Source organism: Uloborus diversus, chromosome 1 (assembly GCF_026930045.1).
Source record: "Uloborus diversus isolate 005 chromosome 1, Udiv.v.3.1, whole genome shotgun sequence".
In the NCBI taxonomy this organism is placed as follows: domain Eukaryota; kingdom Metazoa; phylum Arthropoda; class Arachnida; order Araneae; family Uloboridae; genus Uloborus; species Uloborus diversus.
The window spans coordinates 228,326,796-228,348,983 of record NC_072731.1 but is presented as its reverse complement, the minus strand read 5'-3'; the positions used below and the strand labels follow the sequence as shown (position 1 = coordinate 228,348,983).

Genomic DNA, 22,188 nt, shown 5'->3' with positions numbered 1-22,188 from the left:
AGTAATTTTCAGCAAAAATAAAGGAAACCTACTTTGTTTTATTTATTTTCAGCACTCAGCTTCAAAAGAATTGTAATTTGGCCATGTTATTTAAAAATATGTTTTGCTCTGAAAATCAGCATTAGATTAGCAGATTCGTTGGCCATTGGAGACACTATAAGTGGAATTTTGCAATTTGAACGGTGTAGCGTCGAAGAGATAAAATATAACTCTGAATTACACACATGAGCTATGTTCCGATACTGCTTTTCTGGGAAAATTTTTTTTTTCTTTCACGCAATATGTTCTGCATATTTTTTTCATTATTTTTCATTTTGAAATCAAGCTTTCATTATTTATTTTTTTTTTTTTTTAATTTCTTTACATACCATTTTTCCTACAAGGTCTGATAAATTAATGACGTTTTTCATTAGTCACTTACTCGCTGAATTAGAATCGACTAAAATATTAAATCAAACGTTCTGGTACTAAAAAGTTAATGAGTCCACTCAGAGATACAGGGTTTATAATTTCTATATGAGCTCACAGAAGCTTTTTTTCTGTGCATTTTTTATTTCGTATCTATTTATTCGCTTATTTATTTGTTTGCTAATTTTATTATTATAGTTATTATTATTGTTATTGTACTTATTATTATTATTATTATTATTATACTTATTATTGTTACAGTACTTACTATTATTATTACACTTATTATTATTGTTATTATATTTATTGTTTTTATAATACTTATTATAATTATTATACTTATTATTGTTATTGCAGTCAATGCTCTTTAAAACGACTCCCTATTACTGCGACCCTTCCATTATAGTTACCGTTGCAGGAAGTTCCGTTCCCTATTCCATAGTTGCAATGTTATTTTATCTTTATTACAGCGTCCAATCTGAACCGTTTGTTCCGATATAATGTCCAAAATTGAATCTTTCTTTTTTTTTCGTTATCCTGAGGACTAACTATTCGAGAACTAATATTTAAACATTTTATGTTTTTACAATTAAAATATTTCATACGAAATAGGGTATAGGTTATAGGATGAAAGTAAAATAAATGATGAAAACCGCACACAGAGTATACATTACAAATGATATTTTTTTTGAAAAAAATCAAGAAATTGGAAAGTTTCTATAATATCTATGTAACAGGAAAAGATATACTTGGAAAAAATCTCAATAAATAAATAAATAAATAAATAAAATCATAATAATAATGATATTTATCTAATTTTTAAAATAACTGATTTTCAATGTATTTTGTCGTTAAACGTATTATTTTTAATTTATCTGTGTAATTTACGGATAGTATTTCAGAATAAAATTTAAAACGAGAAAGGAACTAGCAAAATATATTTTTAAATGTAACTTTTTGTTACGTTGTTATTTTTTTATTATCTTTTGAGACGAAGCATAACTTTGAAAAATTGTTCTGCATGGAAAAAAAAAATGACTAAATGACATGCAATACGTTATAACGACCTCTAGTTATAGCGACCGATTTCGTTTGGACGACAGGGGTCGTTATAAGGAGCGTCGACTGATAACTTAATATTATTTTCTTATTATTGGTTTTTTTCTCTCATTATTAGCATTATTACTATTATAGTCAAAATTTTAACTTCGAATTATCCGGATTTTCGTTTATCCAGATTGCTTTTGGTCCCAGTTAGTCCAGATAAACGATGTTCTTCTCGAGTGTTGGAATTTATAGCGGGCGAGGGAGGGGGATTTTCAGCTTTTTTTTTTATTTTCGGGAAGCAAAGAACGCGGTCTTGAAAACTGATTGCTTAGCGAGTGACGAAGTAAAAAGGTTCATTTCATGAAGCTTGACCTATAGAAACTTTCAGACCATCTCTATGAGCATATTCATGATAAAAATAATTATTAAACGATTAATCACACGCAAACATTGACTAAGTTATACAAATGGAAAAACGTTATTTTCTACACGTTAAAAGATTTTGATTTCATGTAGGATTTAATTTTACATGGAAGATCAGCTCCTGTATTTTTTCTTACTTTTTTTTTTTTTTTTGCTTGTTTGACGAAATTCAGACTATTTTCATTATGAAAAGAAGTTCTGAAGAGTATAGGGCTCCAAAATCACTTCTTTCTTTAGAAATTCAGCTCCTATATCTTAGATATAGGAAAGTCTGAAAAAAGCTATGCATTTATTAAGAAGAATTATTTCCAATGCGTGCCATTTTGAGTTGTTAAGAGACATCGATTAATTAATAGGCACACAAGGAAGTAGAGTTGTAGGGTTCCGAATTACTTTTTTTTTAAATACATTTTATATTTTTAACACATTTGAATTAATTTCGTTTATCGATTTTTTAGCAACTAATAAATAGTACATACTTTATTTTTTATTTCATGCCATTTATGTTGTCGTTTTAGCAAATAAATTATACATACTATTTTAATGCATCTTAATAGCGCTGTTAATGTATAGTGAATTTACAGGGTTATGTATACAGGACTCAATCCTCTCTTCGTCTTAGTATATGTGTTCCGGTAAGAAAAAACTTAGCTCTACAATACTGAATACAATGTTGGCACAAATATTGTAAATGCTAGGAAAGATTCCTAGAACATCCTCTGGTTACATCTGATAACAAATACAATGCTTATACAAGGAAAATCCGAACGGAAATTCAAAAAGAACACAGATAATAAAGGAAACATTTGAATGCAATGATTACTTGCAAATGATAGGACAATCACCAAAGATTGAAACGATAAGTTCAATTTGACTAAGATACAATTGATTTAATATGAAGGACATTTTTTTTTTATTGTTTTATGCTATTTTTATGTTCAAAAAGTTTGCAGAATGGGGTTGTTTCCTTCAGTCAAAAGTACTACTCTTAGTCACTGAAATTGATAGAATAAGCAAAAAAAATAACGTAGACCCAGAAAATATTTTCATTTTCCCAACAGTTTTTTTTAAATTATTTTTTTAAAATGTTCGATTTTTCAAGCAAGGCGTGGTCTTGATGACGTCACAAATGATGCATTTTGGCGCATCTTTCTACCACGTTCCACGTTATAATAATCAACAAGCGAATCAAATATTGCGCTCTACGCTTGCTATCAACCATATCGTTGCCAATACACGTGAGCAAAGATGCGAATTAAATATGTTGCTCTGTGAATGGCAACACTAAAGAGCATTTCATCATTTGCGATGTCATCGGCCAGATTTGTAAATAATGAAAGCGCAACGATTAAAGTAATTTTTTTTAAAATATTAAACTTAAATAAATTACTCAAAAAAATGGTCAGATCCTATGTTTTTTAGGCATGCTCTTTCAGAAAAAAATACTTTTAAAATTTCGGAAACGACCCCATCGTTCCTTAAAAAAAAAAAAAAAAAAGAATTACACAAAGTCAGTGGCGCAGAGAGGGGGTCGACCTCCGCAGAGCCCTTGTTTTCAACATTATTACCAATCCTAATACGGTAGTTTAAAATATGTAAGATCCGTTACGAACCCCGTCCCCTCCCTCAGAAGAAATGTGATGCAAAAATAAATTATTTTAATGAAAGTAGTACAACTTTAAAGCGGAAAAATTGAATTTCTAAATATTTAAAAACTCTCCCCTTGTTCTTGGTGGACATCACAAGATTTTCATCATTTAGAATATGGCGTAGAATATGACAATATAGGAAAAACAATTTCAGCTACTTCAAATGTAGCTTCTATACAATAACTTCAGAATTGTTGGATGATGTTATAAGCTGTGTGCAACATTTCCAACTTTTTTTTTTGTATGAAAGCAGAAAACTGATTATATAACCTTGCCAGAAGAATGCATCACCAGGGATTGTAGTTACTTTTTTCCCCCTCAAATATACTAAAATATATCAAAAAGTTAACCGACATAAATCAAAGTTATGCCCTAAATGGCTCTAGTTTTGATATTGCTAGCGTTTTCCTTCATATTTGTATATTATATTATTTGATTAATGAAAGAGTACGTAGAGAGTTTGTTTTGGCAAGCAATTTTGGAAAATATTGGTCAAATAGAAATGTTTGTGCGCTACTTAAGATTCTTGAAATTTATAAAGACCTTAACATCAAGAAATTTCATTAAGCAAGATGTGTGCAACAATAATATTTCCATCTCTGGTACCTATATAAACATTCTATGTACTTAATTTGTTGATTTCTTAAATATAGATAGTTTTACTTTTGCACACAGTACAAGATTTTTTTTTTTTTTTTTGAAAAAGAGACTATTTACTTCTAATTTCGTATTTTTTGCACATTGTTTTGCATTCTAGAAATCTATTATGACCTTTCTGTGCTGCCGCGAATACCATTTTGAAATACGTAACAAGTAGAAAACATTAGTTGTAGACACAAAATATCTTTAGGTTTTGTTTTGAAAAAAAAAAAATGTTTGTCAATATTGGCACACAGCTTCTTGGTAGGTAATTTTTATTCCAGTAAATATTTACCCTTCAGAAAAGACGATATAAGGTAGAATATTTGGAACAACAGAACAGTACAATATAAAATGCACAAAATACTCCAAAATAATGAGAAATTCAAACATTTCATATCATTATTATTTCTTTTAAATAAAGTCAGATTCAATTTATAAATTTTATTATATGACATCAGATTAGTCAAAGCTTTTTTAAACGCTCTTAAAAGTTTCTAACTTATAATTTCTCTCTTTTTTGGAAATTCGGATAGTATCAACTTCCAGTCAGTGCCGGGATCTATAGGGTAGTAAGTAAGCCGGGGTCCTTGCTCCGAACGGAAAAGTCTGAGGGGCCGGCAACAAATTCGTCTTATTTCTCTGTTTTTCTTCGTCAAAAATCGACAGGAAAATTTGAAGGAAGGCGGGTAAGGGCGGTTGTTTCAAGATTTAAAGTGGTTAAAGGAAGTCGAAGGTCCTGCATTGTCAACTTCCTATTCATACGTGTTACACATTTTGAAGAATGTGATAAAACTATGTAAAGCATAAATATATTAATTTCTTTTTCCATGTATATTTTTTAAACATATTTGCACAACGTTTCTAATACATTTTTAATTTTTTAATGAGTCAATTCATTTATAATTTCTCGTTACTTAAATTGCCTTACATTTTTGGAAATATTAATGCACAACCGTCCCTATCCTTCGAAAATTATGAAAAAATCACACCCAAGGACTGATCCAGAAATTTTTCAAGAGAGGGGCGATTGATTTCTATTACTTACTTTTTCCTATGTATATTAATTTAAAAATATTGATCCCAAAGGTTTTGGACTTTTTTTCCCGAAAAAGTTCCGAGATAGAATCTAAATCCAAACTTCTCTTCTCCCAACATCAATGAAAGTCGTCTAAATTTGCGTTTTTTTTTTTTTTTTTTTTTGTTTTGAACTTCATTTTCGAAAAATTACCGGTGGAGAGTCTCTCAAGGAAGGGGCGATCGCTCCCATCACTCCTCCCTTGTATCCGTCCCTGATCACACCTAATAACTCATAAAGTCTGAAAAGATTCGTTGAAAAGTTTTTTGTGCCAGTAGTCGTAGAAAGGTTTCAGTAAAGAGAAATAAAGAAAGAAAAAGAGTCATATATTTCGAACTACTGTTTACTCTTATTAGTTATGTCCTGACGTTCAAATTATCAAAAAAGAAAGAAAGAGAGAGAGAAAAAACACACATACTACAATAATATTTAAAGTATTAGAAATTTCATGTTTATCACTGTGATGCACTACTTTTAACTCTACGAGAAAGGTTAATTTTCTCTTACCTGTTATCTTTCCTGCGAAAGAATGCGTTTTGCTCGGAACGATCTAAACGTAACTCCACATCACGCTTCTGGCAATAGCTTGTTTATGATGAAGGATGAAGAGAAGCTGAATCTGGCGAAACAAAAACCGGCGTGAGACACTTTCTGCGATTGGACGGAAGAACTACATACGTCACATCCGTCCTTGAAAACACAAGCTTTCTCTTCGTCCACTACGAAAAAAAGGTTTAGCTGGCTTTGATGATGGCAATTTGAAGTTGTCTGCAAACAATTATTGCCATTGAAAGAATGCTCCATTTGTTCTAGACTATGTCGTTCTTTTGAAATTCTTCGCAGCTCTATTTTTTAGACAATCTCTGCTGCTTTTTTTTTTAAATTGAAATTGCTAATTTTATTACACAACACTTTTTTAACTGCTGAAGAATCTGCTTGTCTCTCCCAAGAACGTGCATGAATTTTTCATTGCAATTTCTGTACCTCAGCGCCAGACTAACGAAAGTCACAGTATCGCTACTTTGCAGGACAGCGAAAAAAACTTTTATCTGGTGCAAACGAAGGAAGGGACTCGCGATCATTTCTGCTAGTTAATACTAGAAAAAGGATTTTTAAGAATAGAATTACGTTGTGATGACTCGATGTGGAAAAAAGATTCTACATATAAAGCAGTAAAAAGCTGAGAAATGCCATTTTCGGTCTTAGTTTGTTTGGCTCTAAGGCACAGATTTGTAAACTGTTTATGTAACTGAACTTCACTCAGACATGACTATTTCTTCACCAAAACATTTTTTTTTCACCGCCAATTTTCACTTCAAAGCTTACATTAAAAAAATATATATACAAGAAAAGCAACATACAGTGACTCCCAAAAGGGTTCGTACACCTACGATTTTCAATGAAATAGGACCCTATCCATTGGTTAGAATTAATATTTTTGATCAGGCATTTAATTATATAATCTATGATCAATTTTTAACAAAACTACATTATTATTATTTTTTTTAATATTAAGACTTAATTTTTTAAAAATCAAAAACCAAAAAGTGCCGGAAATTTTATCTCACAAAAGTATTCGTACACTTAAAAATTTTTTTATAACATTATTGAATAATCCAACTTTTCATTAAGTTATTATTTAGTAGAATATCATGCAGTATCAACAACACTTTTTAAACATCTGGGAATAGATTTCTTTCTTTTTTCTTTCTTTTTTTTTCAAGTGTTCAAACACACTTCGAGTCTTACTGTTTCTAGTTCTAATTTCGTTTCAAAGCCGTATATTTGTAATCTAGCTTCCAGATATCTCTAAATATGTTACATTAAGTTCAAATCCGGAGATTGAAAGAGTATTTTCTAAACTTTAAGACAATTTTAGAGGTACTAGACTCAAACGTTGAAAACGTTTGCTTCTTATCGTTATCTTGATAAAAATCAAAGTTGTTTCCGATAACCAAATTTTTGGCTAAAAATTTAAAATTGTTTTTAAAAATATTTAAATGAACAGCACGATTCATTGTTTCATCAAAAAATTCCAAACTACCAAGTACTGATGCTGATATGCACCCTCACACAAGAACACCTTCACCGTCCTGATTGACTGGTCCAACCAAGTTCTTAAGATTAAGTTCCTAATTTTTTCTTCTACTTACAATTACACAAAAATTTAACCAAAAATGTTGAATTCATTTTTATCTGTAAGTAAGACGTAATTCCAAAAGTTTTGAGCTTATTTATCATTGATTTTGTGACGAAAAGTGTAAACTTTCTGTTTTTCGCACGGCCAAGAAAATTTCTGCGAGAAGAGGTCCCATTTCATCCAGCTATTCAGAGAACATGGCGAACAATTTCAGGTGAAAATTAAATGTAAAAATTTTCATTTAACTCTGCAGAAACTTTTACAGCACTCAAATGTATATTTCTCATATTTTTTTTAACTGTAAATATCCGATCACGCTTTGTCAATTTTGCCGGTGGACCTTTTCTTACCTTGTTTTCGGTTCGATTCTCTTCTTTAAAGCATTTTATCAAACACTTTACTATAGAATGGAATAAATTAACTAATTTAGAGACATTTCAATTCAATTTAGCTCTACTGTGAGGAAAAAATTCAAATTTCGAATGGTGTTTGTGGTTTTTTACGAATACCATCCATTTTAAAGTAATAAGCACAATATTAAGGAATAAATAAGCAAAAAATTAAAACCAAATGACTTTTAAGGGTCAACACAATGTAAAAATAATAAAAAAAACAACATATGATAATTTTAATCATGGATTTATTCGAAAATATTTGAGTGTGAGATGACTTTTGTGGCGTATTATTTGTCTGTCTCTTCGATTTTTGACCCACTTCAAAAAGAAGATCCGTCAACATTTTGGAAAAACAACAGGATTTTATTTAGAATGTCATAGGAATGATGGGATAAAATATTGGACTTCATATTCGAATTCAGTTTCACGTTATTTTGGTTTTACTGAAAAATTTCAAAGCGTACGAACACTTTTGGGAGCCACTGTATAATCAACATTGTCTGCTTGAAAAAGAAAACAAATTTAAATAATTTATATGTAACGTACGATAAGTGAAATGATAGCTAAAGGGAGTCAAGTTTATCTTTTCATTAAGGGGAACAAACTAAGTCAAATTATTCTACTACAAAAAAAAAAAAAAAAAAGCCCTACGATAAACCAAAAACACTTAAAGTGCTTTGGTGCATGTTTCATCATTTCTGTTTTCACGTTTTTGAACTTTGTGTGCAGGAATAGTATGTATAAGTACAAGTTTGAACGAAATAAAATCATCAGAAAACAAATACTTTAAAATTTCGGAAACCACCCCATTCCTATAAGTGCCAGGCGTGTGCTTGCGGTGTAAACTCATACTGCCTCGCCGCGAAGCAACTTTTAACGATGTGAACTGTATCGAATTATGAAATTCTTTTCTCGTTCCTAGAACGTTTAATTCTACCTTTTATGTCTATTTATAAAACAATTTTTTTTCCTAAACAGTTTTTTTTTATTATGCAACAATCACAAGACTTAGAAACATCAAAGTCATTAAATCTACACTTTTAAGAAGTTAAAATTAGATTTATCCCTTTGTACTAAAAGGCTTGGACTGATGTGCGCTACTGAAAATTCTACTTTCCAGCACTTAAGCGTTACAAAATATATTTTCCTCCCACACACAGAGAAAAAGTTAAATTAAATATAATGTGCAGTTTTCTTTTATTTTGCGTGAGTCATGCAACCAAAACATTGATCTTATATTTACTCGAACTTTTAGAAAAAAATTCAGCCTTTTACAAACATAAATCTAACCATTTTTAAAATTTACTTCCTTTTATTGCACATATATCAAACAACAAATCTTTGAAAATTTATTTAATTGGAGTTAAATTCTGCAACTTCTTTAAAAAATTCATTATTTTTTAAATAGGAACAAGAAAAGAAAGAAATAAGCCGAAAAAGAAATCTTTCTGAATAAATTGTCGAAACGTACCTATCTTTTAATGTTCCAATTTTATATTTTGCGGAAAGATCAGTTTTAGAAAGCTTATTGGACTTTAATCAAGTTTAATAAATTTTAATAATAGTGCAGGTAAAATTTGCTTGTAGGTATAAGCAGTTGGGTTCCCATAGGATATACTCCATGTACGCCGTATATATACTATCAAACATTTTTCAGTCATAGAGCGTATATCATCAAGCTTCATAAATTTTCTTATTATGACACACTATGTATAAGATCACATGCACAGATTGTGCGTAATGATTACTGGGAGTATGCCCTCAGAAAAATTGATGGGAACATCACTGAGTATAAGAAAGATTGCATAAATATACAAAATTTCCGTTCTAATAAACTAAAAAATAAACTGGAAGCAGTATTTCAGCAAAGCACTCTTGAACTTGAGATAGGAAGAAAATTTTTAAGATAATATTTTATCTTTTTTTTCCTCTGATCAATGATTATTTATGACAGCACAAATATTTATTTTTCATCGAATCAGAACTAGAGATGCAACGAATATTCGGCCGCGGCCGAATATTCGGCCTATTCGGCCTGTCAGACGAATATTCGGCTTCGGCCGAATACCTAGTTTACTATTCGGCCTTGGCCGAATACTTGAAAAAAAGCTTGTTTGTCACTTTTTCGTTGAAAATTTTACATCTTTAAATTTGTATTCATCATGTTTGTTGAATATTTTCAATGAAGTCAGCCTCTAGCACATTGTCAGGTTCACAGTGCAATGTCATATTTAATGGTGGACATTAATGAATGGTTACTAAGATATATCTACAAAATTACCTCTGAAAAAACCACACAAAATAGTTTTCCCCTGACATATTAGGAAGGGTTGATACTTCTTATTAAAGTAATTATAATGTACTGATAAACCATACTTTAAGAATAACTTAAATAAAAAGACTCAAAAAACTTTTATTTTTCTTATTCTTTAAAATACAAAATTTCGTCCAGACATAAACTATTAAGATTCCTTTTACAACATTTTGAAAACCACCTTTGTAATGTCTGCAGTAGTATGATATGTCCAGGTTCAAACCAGATTTTTAATTAGCCGCAAGGGAAAAAAGGGACCTGAAGTCTAAAACTACTAGTACTTTGTATAATAGCTAAACTTAATACATAAAAATTAAAAAAGTCTTTTAATCCACTTTTATATACTAATCCAACTAAAACATTAAAAATATATATACAGTGTGACAATGCTATTTTTCAAGTAATAGATTATGAATGAGAAAAAAAAAGTAATTGTAAATAATAAATTTTCATTTTGAATAACATAGAGCAATTGGTTCATTAGCAGTAAATATTGCATATGCATAATCCTGATCCTGACACTGCAATAAGTTTTTTTTTTTTTTTTTTTTTTTCAAAGATAATGAAGTTCTGTTTCATATTAAAATAGGATATGATTGTTTAAAAATTAGATTCAATTGTTTTAACCAAATAATGAACATTTTTATAAAGCCTTCACAAGGGAAAAAGAAACATTGCATGATTATAGAGGGACAAAATCATTATTTTAAAAATAAAAATTTAAATCAAGGGACCAAGAATAGGTGTAATGGTCAATTGTGAATGTGATATTTACAAAATAAAGGAAATAAGACTTATCAAGTTTTAAAATACAACTAACTAAAGGATTCAGAAATTTTGGTATAAACATATTTTGGGAAAAAATATCAATACAAAAACAGAAGTACACTGATTTATAAACACCATATGAAAAATTACATTTCAGCTAAATAAAAAAAAATTATGATTGCAAAAGTGGAACTGTTTTCTTTGGATGTTTTAGAACAAACGAAAATAAAAAATTAAAAAATATTGCAAAAATATTCAGTGTCGTGAAACTTTATGAAATCTCAAAATGCATCATTATTTTAATTAGAAAGGCAGAGAGAAAAATAAAAATCATTTAGAGTACAAGTATTTCTAATCTAACCTAGTATTCTATCACTTAAAAATGGAATTTTTTGCACTAAACAAAAAAAAAGGGGGGGGGGGGTGAAAACTGCCCCTCTTGGCATTAAGCAATAACTATTAGTGTAGATTGGCTTCTTCAAAAATAATTGAATGGACACAACAACTAGAGATAGAGAAGTGGTTAAAATGATAAACATAAATATTACACAATTACTTAGAAAAAAGAAATGCAGGAAAAAATGAATTGAAACTTGAAAAAAATAATTTTGGGGACTTGGGAACATATCATAATTTTATCATATGTTATCATAAAACAGTTACTTATTTTTATACGCACGCAAATTATGATGTAAGAACAATAATTTTTCAGCATTTTCAGGAGAAAGTCTATTTCTCTTTTTCTCATAAATGTTTCCAGCTTCTGAGAACAATCGTTCACTATAAACAGTGCTTCCTGGTGCTGAAAGGTATTTCCTGGTTAACTGAGATAGATTAGGATAAGCTTCAGTGTTTTGCGCCCACCATTTTAAGGGACAGTCAGTTCTTCGCAAAAGTGGTTGGGAAAGATATCGGTCAATTTCATTTTGAGTGGAGGTTTCTTCCGGGGCTTCACTTAGTGGTTGCGTTGCAATTTCATTGAAACACGCCCACAAAGAATTTTGTGCTTCAGATGTTGGAAGGAATGAACTTGAAATATTTTTCTCCAGTAATTCAGCTGGTTTAGTGCTGGTACTTTTCATAATAGCTATAAGTTTTGACTTAACTTCAGTGTCTTTTGCTTCAATTTTGTTGAAAAAAAATAATTTAAATCTCGGATCTAACACTGTAGCAATGCAGTAGTGTTCATTGTTTTGAATTGATGAAAATCTCTTCTCTAAACTTTGGCTAAGAGTATCCTTCATTGTACCAACTCCAGAAAAGTCGCTTAATTTATCCAAATATAATTTTAATGTTGTAAGTATTGGGATGACTTCAGAAATAAATGATTTTGATAGTGAAATTTGTTTTGTTATTTCTTCGAATGGTTTCAGAAGATGGAGCACCTTTTCCAAAACTGTCCATTGATTTGAACTTAAGTTGCTTATATCCCCAAATTTAGAGGCATATAGAGAAACTGCGTTTTTTTGATCTAATAATCTTTCCAGCATGTAATATGTGCTGTTCCATCGAGTAGACACGCTTTGTATTAGTTTTTTCTCAGGAACTTTTAACTCATTCGCTTGAATGCTTCTCAATCTTGAACATGCTAAGGGAGAATGACTGAAATGTTTAACAATCTTTTTTCCTTGAGCAATTAAATCGCTTATTGATCTTTGTGATGCTAAACCATCGCATACAGTCAAATGCAAGGAGTGTAAAAAGCAGGATTCATTTTTCAAGTTTGAAATACGTACTCCTTTCTTGATATTTGATCCTTCATCACGTAATACTATGTGGATTTTGTCATTCATTTTCCAATCGTCAACCACTGTTTTGGCCATATCACAGATAGCTTCACCAGTATGGCTTCCCGGAAAATGCTTCGCTTCCAGGGCAGCGTGATGATAAATAAAATCCTTTGATATCCAGTGGGCAGTAAAGCTCATGAAACTTTCATTGCTGACAGAACTAGTCCAAATATCCGATGTTAGTGATATGAATTCTGCATCTGATATTAATGTTACAATTTTTTTTTTGCAATCTTCATAAAGAGAAGGAATAACTTTCTGTTTAAAATATTCCCGGCTGGGAATTTTAGAGCTTTTTTCATTAAATTAATGAAGCCTTCATCTTCGACAAAACTAAATGGTTGATTGTCGCATGCTATCATTTCCGCAATTAAAGTGTGCAGTTCTACTGATCGGTTGTCATTAATGTCCCATTTTTTTTTTCTTTTCAAAAAGTGAATCAATGGTTTCTTGCTTCCTTTTTACGCCTTGACTTGTACTGGGTGTAGATGTAGATGGTATATTTGCTTCCACAACTGCATCACAAGTTTGGTTTTTGCTTTTTTCATTATATTCTTCTGGATGCTTTTTAGCCAAATGGTTCATCAGTGAGCTTGTAGTTGCTTTTTTTCCAACTCCTCCTCTTGACAGAATACTTTTGCACAATTTACATCTTGCTTTTGTGCAATCATTTGGTATAGGTTCAAAAATGCTCCAAACAATACTTCTTTTATTGACAGAAAAATCCATTTTGCTTTCTTTGAACTCAGAACAGAATAAAATACTTGCTTAGAGCAACTAATATTACTGACCCTTATCAGTTAGAGCTATTCCACTCTTTTGAAAGGGGTTCTTATCAGTTAGAACTAGTCCACTCTTTTGAAAGGGGTTAGGGTAGTGACAGAACAACTATTGAGCCTATTGAAAGAACAGGTTTGTAAAGTAAAAAAAAATGTAATACCAGATTAAACCAAAACCTGGATCTGCACAGAGCTACTGCCTTCTTGCCATTTACAACCCTTATCAGTTAGAACCAGTCCATTAGTTAGAAGGGGTTAAGGGGGAAAGGATACAGAACAAGCTTTGGTAGGGAGTCAAAAGAACAGATTTTGAAAGTAAAAGAGGAATGTTGAAAAAGGAAGTTCTTATGAAAGGGAGGTAAAAAAGAAGCTTATTTGAATAGATTCTTTATTTTTTAGATTACCAGTTTAAAAAGAAAATTAAATAGGTTTACATAAGATGAATAGGATTGCTCTTAGTGCCTGCTATTAGTAATTATTCGGCCAAATATTGTTAAAGATAATACTAATGCTTTCAAAAAATAATTAATTCACTCCAAAACATTTTTTTTCTAGTGTGATATAGTATTTTAAGCTGTTTAATGCACACAAATGTGCTTTCAATACAAACTGTGCTTTGTTTTTAGACAAAAACAAGTTAACTATTCGGCGGCCGAATAGCCGAATATTCGGCCTTGACTATGGCCGAATATTCGGTATTCGGTATTCGGCCAAATTACTATTCGTTGCATCCCTAATCAGAACTAGATCTTGGCAAGTGCTCCAAGCAAATAAAATTTAGGGAAAAAAATACTTCATACTCCTAGAAAAAGTAAATAATAAATGAATAAATAAAATTAATTTGAATTTGACATTTGGAATTCAAATTATGTTTTTTGCAATCACGAGTGTGTGTGTTTGTGTCTGTGTGTGGGTATGTGTGTGTGTGTAGGTGTGTATGTATGCGTGTGTGTGTGTAGGTGTGTATGTATGCGTGTGTGTGTAGGTGTGTATGTGTAGGTGTGTATGTATGCGTGTGTGTGTAGGTGTGTATGTTTGCATGTGTGTGTAGGTGTGTATGTATGCGTGTGTGTGTGTGTGTGTGTATGTATGCGTGTGTGTGTGTAGGATATGGACGCAACCCGGAGACGGTTTTCGCTAGAGGAGCAGCATCGTGAGGAACCGGGCGACGGTAGTGCTGCAGAGGGAGGTGGGGGGGAAAATAAAATCAAAGGACCCCAAAAACAGTCAAATGAAAACAATAAGCAATGTGATTGCTCAAAAAAATAATAATAACAATAATAATAATATTTGGAAACATCTAGTTTAAGTTTTTCCTCAATAAATACCTGTTGAAATGAAAATGTCACCACTGCGACCTTCAATTACATTTATATCGGTTTTGGTTTTAATATTGTCCATTAAAGTAGGTTCGTTACAATCTTGAACGCTTTCTGAAAGAAGCGCTCACTTGAAATGAGAATGTGCCAAAAAAAAAAAAAAAAAAAAAAACACCCCTCTAGGACATCCATTGACGGTTAACTAAAATCATTAGATGGGGAAAATTTGTTATTACCACTTTTGCGCGGATATTGAGCACTTCTTCCGAGAATTTTCATCCATTTGAAACACATGAAAATCGGCTCAAATTGATCTATGAAATTTCTTCAACTATAGTTAAGTTAGTAGAATATCTTATAAGTAGGCTTACTTTTTTTTTTCGTGTGTGTGTCCATGTCCAGTCCCACACATAAAACTAGTAACGAAAAACTATTGAATTTATTTTTAAAGCTCATACTGATTTTCCTAGAACTGAAAAAAAAATGAAATAAAACTACATTAAAGAGATTGTAATTGAGTGTAATTTATTGAAATATTGAGTACAATTTATTGAAGAATTACTCTCAAAAAATTGTGTCGTGTGACACAGTTATACTTTTTACTAGGTGTGACATTTTGAAAAAGAGGATTTTTGGCCTTGATTTGATCAAAAACTCCCAACATGGAAGCTCTGAGTTAATTTTAAAATTTGAAATTTGAACTGTAGGAATTTAAAGTGTACCTCTTTTTGAAGTTTAGAAACATTGATACATGGAATATCAGTTTTTGGGCATCTTAATAATTGCTTGGTAATTTTCTCCAACTGTGTCTGGTATTGCAGTCCTTTCTCATAGCTCAAACCACATCTAGCTTTTGCTTTTGATTTAACTGGTTCAACAATGTTCTTTCATGTAGTAGATCGTCAATTATTTATTCACTGAAATATTTTATTATTTTTTTAGACTTGCACATACTCTTCTAAATTGATTAGACAGTTTCAATTTAACTTTTAGGTCTATAATTTAAAAACAAAATCCTTCTTGTCTTATAACAAGGGACAATTTTGCTACCAGGGATCCACGAAGGCACTGAAAACTGGGACCGTCTGGGCCAATCATGAGCGGGCGTATGGTGAGTACTTATGAGAGACGTTATATACTTGATTTAGTTCTCTTGTTGAAATCCTTGCTCTACTTCTTGTCATTTCTCTTGCTTTTGCTTTATTTAGTTTTAAATGCTTCTATAGAGGAGTTTTTTTTTTTTCGGAGTTTTGATCTGAGCTAAATTTTCCTTTTATTTAAAAACATTGTAGACATAACAGTAAACATGCATTTACTTCGAAATACAATAAATCACGGAGAGAATCACAGCTCAAACAACACGTAGGCAACAGAGATAAGCTATTCGCTCACAACTAACGGCTAACTCACTAACTTCTTCAACTCAAAAAATTCGGAGCAGCTCCTTACTCTCCGAGCGCAATACATCAATATTTTAGTAACTTCTAGAGTTTTCTATCTGGCTCTAAATGTTGCCAAACTTGGCTAATTCTCACCAAATTTTGTTCTAGGATTGAAGCCAGCTTGGCGACATCTTGCCAATTTCTCGCCAAGCTCATGGAACTCTACGTTAAAACTGATGCATAAGCGAAAAAAAAAAAAAAAAAAAAAAAAACAAGATACAAATAAAGCTTTAAAAAGTAAGGTACTTTTGAAATGGAATAAATGGAATTAGCGTCAAAACTTAGCAAAATTGCATAAAATTAAGCACATAAAAATAATCTTTTAACAAAATTTGTAACAATATTTTTGGGGGATTTGTGAGAAATTGAATACATTTTTCCGTCCTTCTCAACCTTCCTTTTTCCACTTTATCGCGTTCATGTAAGGAAATTTTAGAACTGAAAATATTTGGTAAAATTTAAGTTAAGTGTTCCAAAAGGAAAGGAAAGAGGAATTCAAAAAATAAAGCATTTTCAAAGCATGGATGTTTTGGGGGGAAAATGGGATGCATGCTGTTTATATGAAATTAAAGAGAAAATAGAAAATCAATAATTGCTCAAAGGACAATGGAAGACTTTTACATTTATGACTTTTAACTGCTCAAGGTTAAAACATTGTTATTGTCTTATTTGCGTGCAATAATAATAACAAAAATACACTCTTATATTTAAACGTTTCACGGGTTTTTGAACGTGACAACGAATATTTGCTTTCCGTATTTACATTTTGCTGAACCCATGCGTGTCAAACTACATTGACAATTTTGTACAACAGTAGTTTAAGTGAATAACAAAGAAGTTATTTAATCACGAGCAAATATCAGAAGTAATCTCGCGTTGAAACCTCTGATTGAAAGCGTATCACTAAAGAGGAAAAGTTCTGAACGTCAAATTTGTTTTTTATTCGATCTTTCTTCAAGGAAAGCGCTATTCAAATGAGCGAACTATTAAAATGATTTACATTTTCTTTTCATAGAATTCTGTCGTCAGATTTTGAACGCAAGAAAAAGAAAGTGTTAAACTAACTTCCTTAAAATCGGTAAATTACAGTCGTGAGAAAATTGTAGATAGTTGTTGAATTTTTTTTAAACTGTTAATGAAGAAATATTATGAATGTTACACACATCATAACAGCGAAAAAAAGTTGCAAAAATTCTGTTAATCCCTATTTATAGGACCTGCTACATTTCTGAAAGCCGTCAGAGTACCTTACAGGACAGCTAAATGAGATAGGTTGTCCTAGAAGATCCCTAAATACAGATTTTCACATCAGGTATAATGGCAATGTGTTTCTCAGTAACAAATGTTGGATTAGAATGTTGATTTCTTTGTCTCCACAAACAGTTGTGGTAATCATCAGCACTGATGGAAAACAGGGATTCATCGCTGCGGATCCAATTCCTAAATCACATTCTGTCCAATTTGCCTCAACATCAGTCCAGACGGCACTGGCTATTTTGAAGAATAAATGGCAACTTCTTTAATAAACGTCGAGGACAGAATCCAGACTTGTGTCAGGGCATGCACGAAAACCTGAAAAGGACGTCAAAGGGTAGATCATAATGACATTATCAGTCTGAAAAAGTAGTTGTTCGAGCCTCTTGAGCAGCAGTACCTTCCAGGTTGAGCCAGGTCCGTCATTTAGGGGTTTCAGGAAGGGCCAATTGCAGGGTCGTATTTAAGGGGTGAAATTTTAGGGTTCAAACCGCCTCCAAAATTCTTTAAAACTATTCCAAAATGCTTTTCAAAACATGTTTTTTTTCTGCTAAAAAAATTTATCATTGCTATTTTATGTTTATTTATTCATTCAATTTCATTTGAAAAAGGAAATTATTATTATTGAAGTATTGCACGATATCAGTGCTTTATCAACGGTCTTTTTTTTATTATATTACTACAAACAACATTTCTTAAGAAACAATACAGTGTTTTCTTTCAAATTTTAAATACCAAACTCTAACAAAAATATCGAAATTCTTTAAATTTAAAAGTGCCAAACGCTTCATTTAAAATATTTTATAAGTGTCAAAACTATGAATTTAATAGAGTGGGCGAGGGAGGGACAAATGCCCCTCCCTAGAAGAAAACCTCCGACTCCCATGCTCTTTTCTAATGTCGCCAAAGTTAGTTTAAATTTTCAATTTTAGGATCCAATTTCGAAACATTTCCGAGGAAGAGCAATATAATCGCTTTTTTGCCTTTATCCTGCGAAAAGTAACGTAAATGTTATTTTAGTGGAAGAGGGGCACTGTAATTTCAAGCAATTTGTGAGGTTCACACTTTTTTTTTGGGGGGGGGGGGGGGTAAATAAAAAACCACTATTTTGATGCGCCTATGCTCGCTCCTCCTTAACTGGAATCCTTTCTACGCCCATGTATATAAATATACGCATCTATTCTTCATAGTTGTTAAAAATACAAATATTTAACAGCAGTGAAGTTATGAAGTAAACACATCAGATTTTTTCTCTTCTAAAAGATGCGTCATCTTTTGTGTTTGCTCCTGTTAATGCCCTTAAAGCAGCTCTACATCATATAGATTTCGTAAGACATGTGTTTCGTAAAACCCAACCCCGAAACGAAAATCTGGTTACGATCCTGGGCAATTGCCGCTTGACTTCGGGATTTTTTTTTTTTTTTTTTTTTTTGAGCAATCACGATTGCTTATTGCTTTCATTTGACTGTTTTTGGCGTGCTATCATTTTTCCCACCGGCGCGGCGCCACCCTCTGGCAGCACCACCCGTCGCGTCGGCCGGCCTCACGATGCTGCTCCTCTAGCGAAAACTGTCTCCAGGTTGCGTCCATGTCCTACACACACACGCATACATACACGCACCAACACATACGCACACACAAACACATACACACACAAACACATACACACATGCATGCATACAGACACCTACACATACACACAAATACACACAACTGCCCACACATTCATGCCTGCACACAGACACAAACACATATGCTTACACACACATACCCCGTCCCCACGCACACAAACACTCCATACACATCTCTACCCACACACTCATGACTGCACACAGACACAAACACACATGCCTACACACACACATACACATATCTCGCCCCACGCACACAAACAAACACACACTCGTGATTGCGAAAAACATAATTTGAATTCAAGATGACAAAATTCAAATTAATTTTTATTTATTTATTTATTTTTTTTTTTCCTTTTTATTGGTTGTGGTGTCTGTTGTCTTTCAATTGAACATGCATTGAGTGAGTATACAATACACTCTTTGATCCCACTAGAAAAATTTGAAATGACGTGCCTGGGTTGAGATCAGCTTCATCTGGACATTCCACGGAAAACGGTCATTTTGTCCCACACGTGACGTCTCATATAGTTATTAAAAATAACACTTTTAAATATTAATAAGCAAAATTTTTCTGCTTTACAAATTAAACTTATGTGTGATTATTTTATGCAAAAAATTTCGTCATTACCTTTTGAAATCATTACTTTTTAATGCAATTCGTGAACCGTCACGTGCGGGACAAGTGGTTGACTTTTCCGTGAAATGGCCCATCTGGTCCTTCGTTGCCAAAATCACGTAACTACGACTACAGTCGACGCTCCTTATAACGACCCCTGTCGTCCAAACGAAATCGGCCGCTATAACCCGAGGTCGTTATAACGTATTGCATGTCATTTAGTCATTTTTTCCCCCATGCAGGAACAATTTTTCAAAGTTATGCTTCGTCTCAAAAGATAATCAAAAAACTAACCACGTAACAAAAGGTTCCATTAAAAAAAAAACATATTTTGCTAGTTGCTTTCTCGTTTTAAATTTTATTCTGAAATACTATCCGCAAATTACGCAGATAAATTTAAAATAATACGTTTAACGACAAAATACATTAAAAATCAGTTATTTTAAAAATTAGATAAATATTATTATTATTAAGATTTTATTTATTTATTTATTTATTTGTTGAGATTTTTTCAAGTATATCTTTTCCTATTACATAGATATTATAAAAGCTTTGCAATTTCTTGACTTTTTCAAAAAAATATCATTCGTAATGTCTACTATGTGTGCGATTATTGGCATTTATTTTTCTTTCATCTTATAACCTATACCCTATTTCGTATGAAATATTTTAAATTTAAAAAAAAAATAAAATGTTTAAATATTAGTTCTCGAATAGTTAGTCCTCAGAATAACGAGAAAAAACTAGTATGTTGTGGCCATCACGAAACTTTCTTCTATATTTTTCTTTTTCTTTTTTTTCTGATCCCTCCCCATGCTTGACGAGGAAGCAATATTCCCAACAAAAACAAAATTACACATGCAAAAACTTGACCCAATGTCTGAATTATTGCAAAAGCAAAGCAAAGAGCGAAAATTGAAAGTTATTTTAAAAGCCTTGCTTGAATGAATTACAAATATTTTATTTGTTAACAAACATAAGATGGCAACAGTTAAAAATTTTAAATCATTGAGGTAATATTTCCTATCATTTCCATACAATTAAAATCACGAGAAATACGCAGACGACAATCTATTACGATTTATCTTTCTTATTGTTGCATTAATAAAAATATTTTTATTCGCAAAAAAAAAAAAAAAAAAAAAAAAAAAATCAACACCTCTTGGAGCGATCGGCGTCAAAATAGAACCAAAGCCTGTTTACATATGGATTCACATATATTCCAAATTTCAACCAGAACGTAGCATTACTTCTTGAGATAGGGCACTCAAAATGGAAAAAAAGAACGGGTGATTGCGCTACCCCCTTTTTAGCTGTTGACACAAAAATAAAATCAGTTCTTATACCCACTAAGGGCTACTTGCCGATAAATTTTTCTTTCATTCCGTTCATTATTTCTTGAGATACAGCAGTCACAATTGACGACAAAAAACGTTCTATAGCTCAACCCCCGTTTGAGTTATTGACACCAAAATTGAATCAGCACCTGTTCCTGTTAATACCAACATATGGACCAAATTTTGTTTGATTCCACCAGTAACTTCCTGAGGAATAGCAAGCACGCGTAACTCGAAAAACGTCCCATTGCTCCACCCCCCTTGGAGGAATTCGCGCCAAAAACTAATGGGCACAAGTTCACATAGGGGCACATATGTGTACTAAATTTCGTTCGATTTCATGCGGTAGTTTTTGTTGTAGAGCGGCCACAAAAAACTGGTCACACACAGACGTGACACACATACATACACACACACATACATACACACACACACACAGACAGACAGACATTTTCCAAAAATGGTCGAAATGGACTCAGCACACCTCAAAACGTTTGAATCCGTCAAAATTCGAAATTCGAAAATTTACACGAATCCAATACTTTCTTCTATATATTAGATATAGAAGAAAGTAAAAAAGAAAAGAAATTCAATTTTGACGTTATATCGGAACAAACGGTTCAGTTTAGACACTGTAATGGAAGATAAAATAACATTGCATCTATGGAATAGGGAACGGGACTTCCTGCATCGGTCGCTATAACGGAAGGGTCGCAGTAATACGGGGTCGTTCTAAAGAGCATTGACTGTAATATATTCGCCGATGCATACTGCAGCCCCAGTTCAAGTATGGAACCTGTTAAAAATTTCTGTTGTAAGATAAACGCATTGAAACATTAACTTTCACGCTGAGTAATACAGGTTGGGTCGCAATTCATTTTTGCGGGTCCCTTTTTCTAACGCAAACATTTTTTAAGTTCCGTTTGGGATTCCTTTCAAGAAACTAACGTTGTTTGGGTTCCTAGTAGAGACGATATTTGCGACATGGTAAATGTACCTCAGACCAGAAGCCTGAAATTATTCCACGGGGCCATCATTCTTTGTGGATGGAAATCATTTCTGAAAATTTCATGATAATGTTGCGATTGTTATGTCTTGTAGAAGAAGGAAGTCAATTTTCAAAACAACACAAATGTTCAAGTTTCTATTCATTAAT

The 22,188-nt window shown here is 32.1% G+C and overlaps 1 protein-coding gene across 1 annotated transcript in view; it reads right to left on the bottom strand.

Annotated features, from left to right (window-relative positions):
* Positions 1–5,842, bottom strand: part of LOC129234197 (aldehyde dehydrogenase, dimeric NADP-preferring-like) — a 44,321-nt gene extending 38,479 nt beyond the window's left edge. Inside the window, exon 1 of the mRNA XM_054868116.1 lies at positions 5,752–5,842. The gene's annotated coding sequence lies outside the window, so the exon portion shown is untranslated. The remainder of the gene's footprint in view (positions 1–5,751) is intronic.
* Between the last annotated feature and the right edge of the window lie 16,346 nt (positions 5,843–22,188).